Genomic DNA, 15342 nt, shown 5'->3' with positions numbered 1-15342 from the left:
TGCCCCAGAGGACACTTGTCCCCATCCCCATCCCAGGGGATGCCCCTTGCTTCAGGCTCAGGATCCCCTCAGCATCCAGAAAGGGGCACCACGGGGAACACACGCTGGCATTCGTGTGACCCAGAGGGGCCCTGGCAGGGATGGAGACCTGATGAAGAGCAGGCAGCTCCCCGGGGCATGGTGGTTTGGGTTTTTCCTTCACATTTACTTACAGGAGGGCAGAGCGTGGTGCTGCGCTCCCACGCTTACCCGTGTCAAAGCTGTCTCACAGCCCGTCTCTTCTGAATTTCCAAAACCGAGAGGAGAAAATGAGAATCAGCAAATTGAGGAGCAATTGGAGCTGTGCTTGTCATGCCTGAGGATTGATAAATCTCCTTCAACACCAGTAAATACCCAGACTTCACTCCTCACTCGGAGGAGGGAGCATCCCCCCCCCAAACACCTGCAATAGGACACTTGCAATTACTGCTTTGTCTCCCAGAAACTAGTAAATAATTCAAACCACCCTCTTTTTTTTCCCCTTTTGTTTTTCATTTTAATTAATCCACATAGAATTTTGTCCTCCAAACACAATCAGAACAGCACAGGAACAGCAGGTAGAGAATCTCATTACCCAGCTTACCAGCCAGATCTTAGAGCCATTATTAATAGAGACTTCACTGCGTGAGGAATTAATAAAACCTGACGGCCAGGGGGAAGGGAAATGCTCCTTCTGGAGTGCTCCAGCCTCTCCACCTTCTCCCCGGGCTGTCCAAAAGAGGTGCCAGGGGATGCTCAGGGTGCTGCATTAATCCTTTCCTCTCTCATCACACCGGTCACTCCAGTGCCAGGTGCAGAGCGCTGCGTTGGCATCAGGAATTCCTCTCATCTGCTGGTGGCATTACAGAGAAACGAGTGCCCAGACACTGCCAGGTACCTGTGCTGGGAGCAGAGAGCAGGGCCATGTACCCCAGCACCCTACCTGTGTGGGGAGACCCCCCTGCCCAGCTGCTTTGGGAGGTTTGGATCCTGCTCCCACGCTCACAGATCTCCTGTAGCGAGCATCCAGCTGTCCACCCCTGGGTGCTGCGTCCTCTTTCTGGCTCCCTAAAGACCCCAGAGGCTTTGCACCCAGAAGAAAACACCTTCCCCTTGGAGCACCCACTGCACCGATGGGTTTTTTCCTGACACAGGGCAATCCTGATGGGGCAGCACTGAACACAAGCCTGCACACAAAGGACACCTTCCTCCCAAGGGCTAGTGCACAGAACACTCCCATAATGGCTGCCAGAGAGGGAAACACCTGGATTACCTGGAATCACTAGCACAGAGAGGCACGGACGTGCCTGGCTGGCAGCAGGCGCCTGTTCAGCCCTTCTTCCCTCCTCATTCCCCCCGACCCAAGCAGCAGCACGGGGCGTGTGCTGGCTGCTGAGCTGGAAGGCAGGGAGGTGAGATTCACTTTTAGGCTCGATGGCTTCTCTGCCTTGATCAGCTGCACTTAGACAAACAGCAGTACATCAATAAGCAGCTCTAATTAGAGGTGTTAAATCGTGCTGGGAGCTGGGGGAAAGCGCTTCGAGGCGGGAGGGAGAACAGTTTGCAATCTGAGGAGAGTGACGGGAGTTGCTGGGAGACCTGGGGTGCTCAGGACCTTCCTTTTTCTGCTGCACACTCAGTGGGTGGAACAATCAAGCTCCAGGAGCCCGCGTGAAATTTTCAGGGAAGTAACCCCCGTGCTGATTATCTTGAATAATTTATGGAGATCTTCTTATGCATTCATATTTTATGGAAGCCTCGCAAAGCTGCGATCGTGGTTATTCACAACCATTTGCTCCCTTCCAGAAATCTCCATGAGTGGTAGGTGTGGGGACGAAGTCAGTGGTGCAGGTCACACCTCAAAGACCTCAGCACCAGTGCATAGAGCAGCATCAGAGCAGCCACAATCCCAAGACTTTACCCTTCCATCCCAGCATCCATCCCGCCAGGGACTCCAGGGGACAGACACCCCAGGGCAGAGGGGACAGGGGACACTGACAGTCACAGGCCCAGCACAGCAACACCACTCCCACCACAAGCCTGCCCCTGCACCAACCACCTCCTAGCCCTCTCCAGCCTTGATCCTGCAAAGCAAAGAGGCTCTATGGCCCCGAGGACAGACCCAGGAAAGGGTCATCTCCCACAGCACTGTCCCCTCTGCCCAGGAAGATGTCACACAGCGAGGCTGAGCAGGCTCCTCTGTCCTCCCCTCTGGATGGGGTACAGAATGGGGCAGAGTGGACCCTTGGGCACCCACTACCTGCTGCTGTGTTGTGCAATCCAGACAGCTCCAGTGCTTCCACTGGTTTCCCAGTGGCTGTCTCCCTGGAAACTGGAGCCGGTGCCGAGGCGGGAGGCAGGATGGGGCATCGCTTCCTTTTAGGAAACGTGGGTGGATGAGCTGCACAGCAATTCCTTCCAGCGAGGGGGGGATGACAGGCCATGGCTCCTCTGCTCCCGAGGGGTGTGAGCCATCCCCACACCTCCTTCTGCTTTGGGGTAAGGAAGACTCAGCACCTTGACTCAAGGCCATGTAGCGGAGCGACGGTTGCTGCAGGAGAAGCAAAGACTTTGTGAGGAGCTGTGTGGGAGCAGGAGGAAGGGGCAGGTAGCAGATGGTTGTGGACAGGGAAAATTTGAGGATTCCGAGAAGAAGTGCTCAGGACATGCTGGAGGAGGAAAAGGCTGCAGGGAAGCCTGTCAGTACCCGACAGAGCATAAAGTCAACAATATTAAAGCAAAAGCCAGTGGATGTTTTAATTCCCTGTAGCTCCTGCTCCTCGGAGGACAGCAGCAACATCTGAAACAAGCAGCAATTAAACAAGAGGCACCTTGGTCTGGTTGTTCAGCCCGTGAAAGGCTCGGGGAGCAGAGCAGAAACACTCCTCAGAGGGGTCAGAAAGGACTGGCACATGTCCCCAAGCCAGCCCAGGTCACACATCCCTGGGAGGTGCCACCATCACTGCCAACCCCACCACCATGCTCTGGGTTTTGCTTTTGTTTCTTTCCCCTCAGGGACACCCCAGGAAGCCTTTGCTCCAGCCAGGCTGCCTTTGCCTGAAGCATCTTCCATCTATTTCAATTAGAGCAGATTCCCCAAAAAGGGGGCCAGAAACCTCAGCTCCTGCAAGGCCGAGCAGGGGGTTGCAGACAAACGGCTTTGGCCACACTCGGGGCTGCTGCTGGGAGCCTCATTTATCATCAGCCCCCACACTGGGCAGGGAAGCAGCAGCCCCACAGCCTCTGCCAACAGCATCTCACAGCCCAGGAAGGAGCACGCTGCACATCCAAAACGGCAAGCAGGAGCCTGGGGACTCGCCCAGAGCCAGATCTCCTCCGGGAGCTTGCATCAAGCTCAGTTAGAACACTAGTGATTTATTAGGAGAGCTACTCCTAGGAGCAGCTCTGAGCTGTAAAGCTGGAGTACAGGCACCTGCTTCACCTGGCAGCGCTCCGAGGGTGACTTAAGGGGCAAAAGCTGCTGGTTTAGCACAGAGTGTACAGCACAGGGTGCCCCTCGGGGGCCGGCTGGGGCAGGAGAGCTGCAACCAAGCCCAAAGGGGGATGACTCCCACCTCCCCACAGCCCAGCCAGCAGCACCATGCAAAGCAGCTACCAGCCCTGCTGCCAACAAGCCAAGGAACAGAGGAGGCCAGGAAACCACAGCTCAGCTCCAAACGAGCCTTTTGTTCAAAGCTTTTTTAGGGAAACCGTTTCTCCAGTTTTTGTCTGGAGCAGCCAATTAAACCCAAAGAGTCACAGCTGACTGTGAAGGGGGGAAAAAATCCAGGTCTACTAAAAATGATGAAAGACACCTTGACAGTGTCCTTTTAATGTAATTAAAAACCTATTTAAAGGCATGCCAAATGTTTACTAATTAAACGAGTGCTCTATTCTGTAGCCATAATGAAAATGTAATTGTGATACTTTTAGCAAATCCCAGCTTTTGAAGGAAATAATTACTTTATAGAAAATCAGTTACTAAATTAAACCATTCTTTACCCGCTGTTATTTTCACTCTTTTGCTCAATTCAAGCAACATGTTGAATCCTGAATTACCTGGAACAGATTTCTATTCTGAATCATGAATATTTCAAAAGAAATGGGAATAGAGAAGAAGAAAAGTTGGAGCTGTTAGTGGGTCCCCAGACCTCAAGATGCAGCTGGTGGGAAAAGTGTGATGTGATGGAACGGGCCAAACCATTCCTCTGGGGCTGTCATCAGTGCCCCTGGTGTCCAGCCTCCAGCAAACCTTCCCACTGCTGCTCCCTCACTACCACCAAGAGAAATGAGGACCATCAATGGGGGCAAAGCCTCCATGGCTTGGGCACAAGAGGTCACAGAATGATAGAATGGTTTGGGTTAGAAGGGGTCTTTAAAGATTGTGATGACCAACCCGAGGAGCAGGAGGACAGGAAAAATGGTCTTGTAGGAAAGGCAACACTGCACACCACAGCCCTGCCTGCAAACCTCAGCTCCACACTCAGAGGCCACCAATGAGTCAGGTAACATCTTGATGCCCTTCCTGAAAAATAGGGTCCTCTGCTTAGAGGACCAATTCCTCCAAGGCAGGACTGTCCCCCTAGTGAGCATCTACAGGGACATGATGTGCTGGAGCCACACGCCCCAGGGCTGCCCAGACACTGCCAGGCTGCTGGTGCTGCCCCCCAGATAGATCCAAGTGCAATGAGGGGGAGGGGGAAAGGAAACCAAACACCTCCATCCATGTCATTAATAAACACAGAATCCCAGCATGCCAGGGGCTGGAAGGGACCTCTGGAGATCATCTCATCCAACCCCCCTGCTCCAGCAGGTCACCCACAGCAGGGTACCCAGGATGGCATCCAGGCAGGTTTGGAATCTCTCCAGAGAAGACATCTCGACAACCTCTCTGGGCAGCCTGCTCCAGGCTCAGCCACCCTCACAGGAAAGAATTTTCTCCTCCTGTTTAGATGGAACCTCCTGGGTTCCAGTCTGTGCCCATTGCACCTTGTCCTGTCACTGGGCACCACCGACAGGAGTCTGGCCCCAGGTTCTTGACCTCTGCCCTTTGGATACTGATCAGCATTAGTAAGATCCCTTCTCAGACTTCTCTTCTCCAGGCTAAACAGCCCCCCCTGAGATGCTCCATCACAAGAGTTTCTTTTCCTCCTCCTTCTGCAGACCCTCAAAGCAACCCTGGCTGAGCAGTGGCTCTTGCTTCCAGGCTGGAGCACACAGCACTAATTGAACATGGCTCTGCACACCACCCGGCGCTTGTTTCTCAGCCGAGGTGTGTGCGTGTGCTCCAGCCCACCAGCTCAGAGGAGGCACAGCCTCTGAGCACAAGCCCACTGATCCAAGAGGACACCAGCCTGAGTCTGGAGAGAGGCGGCGGCGGCCCGGCATCTGCGCAGGGCTGGCTCCAGTGGCGGGGCTGCAGGGGCCTTTGAGAGCAGATGGAGAGTCTGATTGCATCTGCTGATAATGGATTAGGAGGCTTATCTTTGATCTCGACTTTCTCCTGGCTAGCCAGTTTCTGGAGGGGCTCTGCAGGGAGGTGTTACAAGAGATTTATTAACAAGATGAACTGCGATGCCAGGAAAAGCTGCTTCTGCAAAACTCACTTTCCCGGGTACACTGGCTTCAACCCTGCTCCAACACCCTTGGCATCTCTCCTCCTTGGGACACTCGAGCAGATCTGCTCCTTCCCCCATGGTGGGCTGGCAGAGTTTCGTCCATGTGATAGGGAGCTGCTGCGGTCCTTGCCCAGCCATCTAACAGCCTTCCAAATGTCCTTATCTGCCAACAACAGCAAATATAAGCACCTTAAATTTAGGCACCAGAAACCATAGGTAGAAGCAGCTTGTCTTTGGTGTCCCCAGCACTGTCACAGCCTTCCCCCAGGGCCAAACTCCTCTTGGCTGCTCTTGCAACAGGGTGCAGGAGCCCAGCTCTTCCCAGAGCCGGGGAACAGGCAGCACCTCCAAAGATGTCTCAGGAAGGTGAAGGACTGAATTTAACACTCACAGGTTTTTGGGAGCTGAGTCTGACTGGCAGGCCAGTCTTTCAGCTCAGCTTCGGCAGAGAAGGTGGATGCTCCCCACTTACCTTACACAGCCTCCAAAAATAACTGAGCACTTCCAGCAGCATGTTGCTGGCCAGCAAGTCTGAATAATTTATTTTCAACTGTTTTTCCTCAAACCCAATCCACCAAGCAGAAGTGGGCTGTTTTGGCCTCCTCACCTGCAGGATGGGCACGTTGCTAAGACCTGTTCTAAGGCAAAAGGAGCCAGGATTAGAAATTCAGAGCTCAAAACTCAGCTCACTAGACTGCCTCAGCTGTACCACACATGGACATGGCACAAGGAGACACTGCTGAACCCCTGAGACAGGTGTGAGCACAGACACCTACCAAGCAGCAGCTATAGAAGGAAGAGAAAAGGTGATGGAGGAGGCAGATCAGAAGTTGAGAAAGTAAAGGAGAGAGAGGAAAAGCAGGGAGGTAACCCACACATTCATCACCCCAAGTCCACCATGGCAGTTGTTATTTGTTCTCCCTGCAGGCACAAGTCTTTACTGCTGCTGGGAACTGGGTGCCTGTGTTGGTGCTGGCGTCACTCTCAATCAGAGCAGTGCAGTAACACACAGCCTGTGCTGCCAGCCAGCCCAGGATCTGACCTCAAGCTGGACTGGGCACAGAACTCAGAGTATTGGGCTTTGGGGAGATAAAAAAAGGAGGTCAAATCCTTTCTCTCAGAATTCAGGATCTCCCAGAGCAGCTCCTGGAGCAGCAGCAGGAAGGGAATGGTAGTGCTGGCCAGGTGCCTGCTGTGCCCAAGAGCCGTGTCCTGAGCTGCTTCTGCGCCCAGGGTGTCCCACCCTGGCCAGCACAGCTTACCCCTACACCCTTCCAAAGCAAACACCACAGGTGAAAATAAAGCAGATGCCACACCTGGATGGAGTCTGGGTTTTCCTTGCCAGCAATCTCTCTGTGCTTTTGGAGTTTGCTGCTAATCTACAAACTCTTGGCTAGCAGGAGCAGAACTCCCCCGCCCGCACAGCCCACGGACACCTCCGAGTGATGCAAAGCCAAAGCACACATTCATTTTCTCCAACAAAACCACCCACTGATCCACACAAACAGAATTCTCTGTATTGCAACAGCCATGGGGAAGCCAGGGCCCGGGTGGTACAGAACTGGCCATCCCACCCAACAGCCATTTACTCAGCTCCCTGTCCTCCTGCGACACGTCTGCGCTGCACGGCAGCAGCCAGCCCCAGAGGAGCCTTGGCCCCAGTGCCAGTGGTGAGGATTTGGCCAGAACTCAGATTCCTACGAAAGGCTGCAGTGAGTGAGCACAGGGGCACAGGAGCAGGAATCTCCCTTCAACAATAAGCAGCCTGCTGCATGTTTGATCTTATGCTCACTATAAGCTAAATAAATTTGCTTTTTCTGGAACGATGGCCACCGTGCACACAGTCCCTGTGCCTGGGGGCCTGAGAGCACCTCAGAACAGACAGCCAGTGTGACCTGGTGAGATGAACCAAACCCCGGGTCAGATCAGAGCAGCTGTGGTGCCTTTTAGCAGCCAACTTGCTCTCTGAGAATTAACCCCTTGTCTTCTAACCTTATCTCCACGAGGAGCAGCGTTGGGTTGTCTGGTCCCCAAATGCCATTGTAAAAGCCAAGCACAGGTAGCCCCAGGGATACAGACCAACAAATCTTGGTCTTTCTCCATCAGCATGTGGGATGCTTCCAACAAACGAGGCCAAGTAGGAGTATGGTAAGTGCAGCTCAGGCTGCACAGGAGATATTCCCATGTCTGCCTTCAGACCCGAGGATGAAAAATGAATTTAGCAGCCAAGCTACAATTCATCTCAGCTGGCTCAGGTCTGCCTTTGCAGCCAGGATCCAAGCACAGACACCACTTAGCCTGGCCAATTTCCTGTGTTGATGCTTCACCCAAGACCCTGGCAGGAGAGAACCATTAATTACAGAGGCTGGAATTGCCTCTCCACTAGATAAGGGGAAGCCAAACGCAGGTCAACAGCTGTACGTGCCCAACAGAGCAAGGAACTCTGCCAGTGAGTGTTGCTCCAAACCAGCCCTAGCAGGGGAAAACAAGTGCTATGTGCTAAGCTAACCCTGGCCATGGGCTGCCCCAGCTCCAGCTCGGTGGGTGGAAAAATGCTACCTCAGGAGGAGAGATGTTGCCACATCCAGGACTTTGCCAGCTGTAGGCAGCTAGAAAAAGGCTTCCTTGGCTCGCCTCGGGCTCTTTCCACACACTCATCTGCAGGTGCTTGGCAGAGGAGGTCAGGAGCTCTGCAGAGACACTGTGCCCCACGGTCAGCCAGAGGGACAGGAGCAATTCCCCCGTGCAGCTGTGACATCCCCGCCCCGGAGTGGGGCAGGTAGGTGGGAGCTCACCTCCTGCCCCGAGGCCCAGCACAGCCCCTGCAGCTTCACTGCCCTGAGCCCAGCCACTCCGTGTTACCGAGGGCACACACAACCCCCCAGCCAGGCTTCTGATCAGCCACAGGAAATGCAGAAGCACCACAAAGTGCCTCCCATTCCAGGCAGTAGCCTGGAGGGTCATGCTCCAAGGCTCTTACCTTCCTGAACCAACACTACAAAGCCACCCTGCAAAGAGGCAGGGAAGTTCCTGGGATCAACCTCATCCTCAAATGCACATCCAGACCGGCATCCCAGTCCCTTAGCAGCTGGCCATGACTTCTCACCAATATCACATCTCCCCATCCCTTCCTGTGTCCTTCTTATGCTCCCCCCTCTCCAAACCTCTCTCCTCCACAGCTGGGAGGACTTGCTCCAAAACCCAGTCCTTCCCTGAGGAGAGGAGGTCAGCCCCACACACCTCCCAGTTCTTCTGGATCACTGGTTTCCCATCCAAGCTGACCCTGAAGCCAGGACCTGCAGCCTTTGTAGCCATCCAAGCAGGGACAGCAGCTCCTGCTGACTCTTAGCTGGAGCACATCTCCCATCCCATCAGCAGTTCCTGGTTTATGTCCTGGGACAGCAGGAGAACAGGGCTCTCACGTTTAGTACCTCAAACATCACTTTGTTCTTTTCCTTTTACTCTGTCAAAAATATGCTACAGAGGCTTCAGTTATAAAAATTCTAAACCATCTTCTAGCTCTGCTGTACAGCACCGAGCACCTTCTTACTAAGAAGGCAATTAAGATTACTGACCCAGTGGTGAATGCAGAAACACCATCAGAACAGGTCATATTTGGGAGCAGATGCATCCCACATCCCGAAGCACAGAACATCACCTTCCCACTGCTTCAGGAGAGGGCAAGAAACCCTTTGCAAACACACGGGACAACTCACCCTCACTCATGCCTCTTCCTGCTTCCTAGTACTTGAATTGGCTTCAATCCCCCAGCAGAAGGTCTAAGAGCCCTTTTGCTATTTCCGTGGTCATGAATTGTGACAGCTGGGTCTGTCAGGGTTTTACTCACTGGAAGAGCTGCAGGTACACCAGCTAATTAACGTTACACACACCATATCACCTCTTGGTCCCCACAACCTCCCATCCGAGTCACAGCTCTGCAGAAAGAGTTGCTACAGAGAAAGAAAGAAGGGGGGGGGCAGAGATAATTTTCTTGGCTTCCAGCCCAAGCCTTTCTCTCCGTAAGATGCATTTCAAGAATCTGCTGGCTGGTAACCTCCTCGAGCTACAAGGGAGGCTGCTTGTCCAAAGCTGACCTGAGCTGGATTTAATTGAAAGGTAGTAGCTGGCGGTGGCAGCCAGATTGGAAAGGACACGTTGGGAGATCCACAGAGTGGCCAGGACAGGAGCTACGTGAGCAGAGAGCACCCTCTGCAGCTACAGAAGAGAGCCAGGCCCTGGCTGTGGAGAGCCTGGCTTCTGCTGGACTGGGGAGGAGAGCCCTGGGCTGCTTCCCTCAGCTCCTGCCCGTTAAATGGGATCCAGCCTGCTCGCTTTGTGCTTTGCACCCAGCAGACAGACCCCACGCCGAGTGCCCGTGTCAAGGCAGCGAGGCCCAAGGTCTGTCTCGCAGCGCCGGGACGCAGAAGCCCGTTCCAAGGGGTTTCTCTGCAGAGGCTTTCCCCAGCACTGCCAAACAGAGCAGATACAGCACATCTCTTCGCTCCTCCGAAGTGCACAGCTTCCTCCACCCCACCCTTTTCATACCAGCGAGTCCCTCCAGCACTTGCAACCTGCCATCATCCCACGAAGGTGCAACTCTTCCCACCTCCCCACCCTCACGCAGGCAGGCTCGTATTAGGTTTCTGGACACAATTGTACATGCTGGAGCTGGGCGAAGAGCTGCTCGGAGCTACAGGCAGCTCCCAGGATGGCAGTGCTGTCTGGGGATTTACAAACTGGATTAGCTGGAAGCCAGCAATTCTAATCCCAGCTCCCCTGCTGAGGATGCCTGTCACCTTGGGCATACCACTTCACTTTCCCTTTCAAAATTCTCCTGTTTTGCAATATTTATCTCCTGCATGAAGTTTTTTGGAGAAGGAATTTATTAGCATAGGAAAATTGAGTATTTCACAGCAGTACTTTGCAGTGGGAAATACTGAGCAGTCTCTGCATCTAGGTGTTATTGATATCCTGAGCTTTTAATTCTACCAGATAGAACACAAGTTCATTTAAGAGTTTCAGTCAGCGACCCAGGAACATGATCATTCATGCTAAATAAAGCCTCTCATGAACATACTGACCATCAAACTGCTCTTTCCACTGCTCAGGACTTACCAGGGTATTCCAGTTTCTTTCCTCTGCAGCCTAAGCGCTCACCACCTTAAGACTTCAGCACCATCTGAAAAGAAGTTTAATATTTAATGTTGCAACATAACCTTTCATTCTCTTCAAAACAGAATTGACACGTGTATGTGCACAGACAGAGAAAATCACCACACCATATCGTGCTGCGAGGTGGAGATGGCCACTGAGAGCTCCTCCTGCACAAGCCAGGCTCACAGGATCCTCTTCACAGACAAGCAGAACCTGAGTTTTGCTGATGCTTCATTATTGTTACTTAACACATCATAGTTTCGTAACTCCCTGTCACCCAACTATGAAAAATAACCCCTTTGTTTTCCTTTTATGCATTTAAGCACTCACCTCTGCTTCTCACCTGGCTTGTTACCAGCCTCGCCTGGCTACAGGTAGCCACAGCCTTTGGCTCCCTCACAGACCAAAAGGCTTTCCCTCCATCCTGCAGTGAATCCAGACCTGCTGTGGGGGTGAGCTGGTGTTGGAAAGTAGAGTAAGGCCCATGTATTAATTTTTTTTTTTGTGGAGTTCAAACTGAGCTGTGTCAAACCACCCAACCAGAACCAGTTTATGCCCTAGGAAGCCTTTCCCCAGCCAAGGCACAAATGTCAAGCAATATTTCACTTCTCTGGTAGAAGAAAAACTGTTCATCATGGGTGAAAAACAAGGTCTGGTTGTCCATAGCCTTGTGACAGCTCCAGGAGTGCATCCATCAAGCCCCCCCCCCCCCCCCCCCAGCCCCCAGAGCAGACCCACCAGGTTCCCCAAGCACACATGGTCATCAAAGCAGGTTGAGCAGCAGAAGCAACAGCTCTGCAAGGCAAGCCAAGAGTGCCACCACCAGCAAGTACACAGGCCCACAGTACCCAAACTAGTCCAGCAATGATAGCCAGGGTTAGCCACAGCCAGCAATCGTTAGCCAAGGCATGGCCAAGACTAAGTCAGTCACACCAGTAAGAATCTTACAATCATTTAGGTCGGAAGAGATCTTTAAGATCATTAAGTCCAACCATTCCTCCAGCACTGCCAGGTCCCCACTGACCCGTGTCCCTCACCACCACATCTCCACGGCTTGGAAACCCCTCCAGGGATGGGGACTCCACCACTGCCCTGGGCAGCCTGGGCCAGTGCTCAGCAACCCTTTTAGGGAAGATGTTTTTCCTCATGTCCAATCTAATGCCCCTGGTGCAACTTGAGGCAGTTTTGTCTTGTCACTTGTTACTTAGGAGACTGACCCCACCTGGCTCCAGCCTCCTGTCAGGAAGCTGTGGAGAGCCAGAAGGTCTCCCCTGAGCCTCCTTTGCTCCAGGCTCAGCACCCCCAGGTCCCTCAGCTGCTCCTCACAAGATTTGGCCTTAGACCCTTCCCCAGCTTTGTTGCCCTTCTCTGGCCACACTCCAGCCTCTCAGTGTCCTTCTTGAAGCAAGAGGCCCAAAACTGAACCCAGGATTCCAGGTGTGGCCTCACCAGTACCAAGGAGGACAATCCCTGCCCTAGTCCTGCTGACCACACTAGTGCCAATATGAGCCCAGACGCTGTTGAGCACCTTGGCCATCCAGGCACCTGCTGGCTCACCTTCAGGATCAACACAATGAGAGGCCAGGCATGGACATGCACCTACTTCATAGCTTGAACAAGGATCAAGAGCAAGGACCTGAGCTCAAACACAGCTCCAGAGAGGAGCAGGGAGTGAGAGCGAGTGGACCAGGGAAAAGGCCAGGAGCAATTGTGCTCCTTGTGAATGTCTCAGGACTGTCCTCAGTCACTGGCCCTCCTCCACTGGAGCCTGACAGCCAGTGTCCTGAAATAACATCATTACACACCATGCCTGGATCCTCCTCAGGACACGGGTGTCTTACCTAGGAAGCAGGTCTCGAGCACAAAGCTTCCAGCACTGCAGCATTCCGACTCATCCTCTCTCCCAAGCCCTGGCACTGGTGGTTTATTTGTTTGCTGCAGATCACCATAAATACCAGCTAGCAAACTTCTAAATCCAATTGCTTTCTGCATGAAATGAAACCTGGCGTGCCTAATGCCCTCTCCTTCCCCTCCAGGCGTTTGTTATGTGTTTATGGTATCCCAGCAGCACTGGCAGGAAAGCAGGGAGCCTGGGCAAGCTCCGTGCCACGCTGACTCCGACGAGCCCCCGCGGGGACACCGTACGCCGTCCTCCGCCGCCGGCTGCCAAAGGGCAGCGCTTCCTGTCGCCCCGGCACGTCTGAGCATTTGCAGAATTAAGCTCTTACCAAGTATAATTACTATAATTATTCATAAATGTCATGGAGACGGGCCCGTGATTGCTGCTCTGCTTCCCTGCGCCGCGAGGGAAGGCCGGCACGCGAGTGTGAACGCCGGGACGCGCATCGCTCAGCCTGTCTCACTCGCCCCGTGTTTTCTCCAGAGCTTCCAATTACAGCACAAGTGCTCCTTGTACTGGGGAGTTCATCACTGCCTAGTGCCTGCCCGCCCTAGTGACAGAGAGCACCAGCCCCAGGCTGTCTGCCTGCTGCCACTGAAGGCAGGAATCCCAGCACCACAGGGAGGAAGGATCCCACTGGGTCACCTGCACGGAGCAAACACCTAAAAGGAAGCTCCAGCTGATGAATGGGTTGGGTTTAACCTGTGCATAGAAATGAGAATGGTCATTTATATCCTACACAGATATTTCCCAGGAACACAGGAAGAAAGGTAGTTTGGGAGTTTAGTCCACAAATTTTAGATGAGCATTTGGAGAAATTTCAGCAAGGGAAAAGGCTGAGCACTCACCTGTGGCTTCCTCCATCAGTCATGGTGCTTGAACAGGACAGAGGCACGGCAGCAGTTTGCAGTTCTCTCCACTGCCACCCACTTCTAGCACCAAACAGTCCTGTGGAACAGCCCGTGGCCCCAGGCAGCCTCCACTTTACCGCTACAGAGGCAATGCTTCATGTCCTTAGTACAAGCCTCCAGCGTTGGAGCTGTTAAACAAATGCTCTGTACCACAGTTAGACTTCAGAGAACATGAAACAAATGATGATGTGTGGTGGCAAGGTTCTTTTAAACAGGTTATTATCTGTGTAATTGCTTTTTTACAAAGATTAATAATCATAACAAACTCTGCAGGTCAGGCATTACCACAAGATGAGTGGCTCTGACAATAAGCAGTCACCAATGCATTCAGTAAGGATGCTTAATTGAAGCTAATTTCACTAAGTGACCTTAACAAATAGCAATTTCCCTTCAATATGACAGAATTAATTTTTTCATTTAAGGCACAAACCTCCTATTTCTTTCCCCTTTCATGATCTAACTTTGAAGTGCAAGCTCCCAAATATCCTTTTATCCACAGATTCAAAAGACTGTGCACAGCAAAAGCTAAGCTGGCAGGTTCTTCTCCATTTGTACACATAAAGGATTTTATAGTCAGCTATTGAATACGGATCCTTTCTCTCCAAAATCAGAATACCAAGGCCATCCAAAGATCGTGCTAGTGCAACTACAGTGGATTTTGATGAACCTGCAGATCACTATCTCAAGGGAAAAATGTGGCAGGCACAATTTGTCTGTACCGGGCTCCTTGCGTGAGGCATTTGTACCCTTCCCTCAGCACCTTCACCCCTGCAATCATATTCTTTCCCATATAATCCAACCAAAAGATCCCCAGAAAAGCTTTTCCTGGCTGCTCCCACCAAGCCCTTTAACTGCAGTTTGAAGCAAGACTGAATCACAGCTTCCTGCCACATTGTTTCTGACAGGACAATAGCCCTCCAGGCCTACATTTAAAATTTAGATGAACAGGACCCAAATACTCCACAATTCCAATTAATTTTGTGGAGTCTTTCAGACATACAACTCCTCAAGTTAGGAGAAAAATATCCAAAGTTGTGGGAACGGATACTGGAAGAAACCACATACACAAAAATAACATTAGATACATTCTCCTGTCAACAACAACATCAGTTTTCTTAAGATGTGCTCTCAAACAGGACTAGGAAAGAAAATAGGCTGGGAATGAAGCAGCCACCCTGATTTTCCCAAGACTTTTCACTAGTCTATGCCACAACTAGAATTAAGTTGTTCAAAAGGGCTGCTCAGCACTACACCAAACATTATTTTCCTAAGCAGGCCCTTACAGGTGCCACAAAGCACTTCTGAGATCCATCCATTCAGGCTGCACCTCCCTCTTCCAAAGCCCCTGGCACAACAGCAAGACGGTGACAGGAGCAATTCTGACAACATATTAACAAAAAAGTTGTCTGGGATTCACTTTTATTTCCATGGCTAGGACCATGAAAAGAAATACAGCAGAGAGTCAGTACACTCATTGAAAATCAGCAGTTTCATTAGGATAGTCATTGTGTGAGCCTGTTCTCAATTATCACCAGTTCTAACCCACAGGCACCTTTTATTAAGGTAAAAAAGTTTCAATTATTTAAATTAGACTTCCTCACGGTGTCAAAACATAAACAAAAGAGAACTGATAGCTTAGAGGACATGTCAACAGCTGAAACAACCAAGATAGCAGAGAAAGAATGAAACAAATAGTAATTGAGTCAGTGCCAGCAGCAACTAAATGTTCATACTCAGCTGC

The sequence above is a fragment of the Merops nubicus genome, unplaced genomic scaffold, assembly GCF_000691845.1.
Source record: "Merops nubicus isolate BGI_N331 unplaced genomic scaffold, ASM69184v1 scaffold20741, whole genome shotgun sequence".
Taxonomy (NCBI): domain Eukaryota; kingdom Metazoa; phylum Chordata; class Aves; order Coraciiformes; family Meropidae; genus Merops; species Merops nubicus.
The sequence above is the reverse complement of the archived record's forward strand: the minus strand, read 5'-3'. Positions refer to the sequence as shown.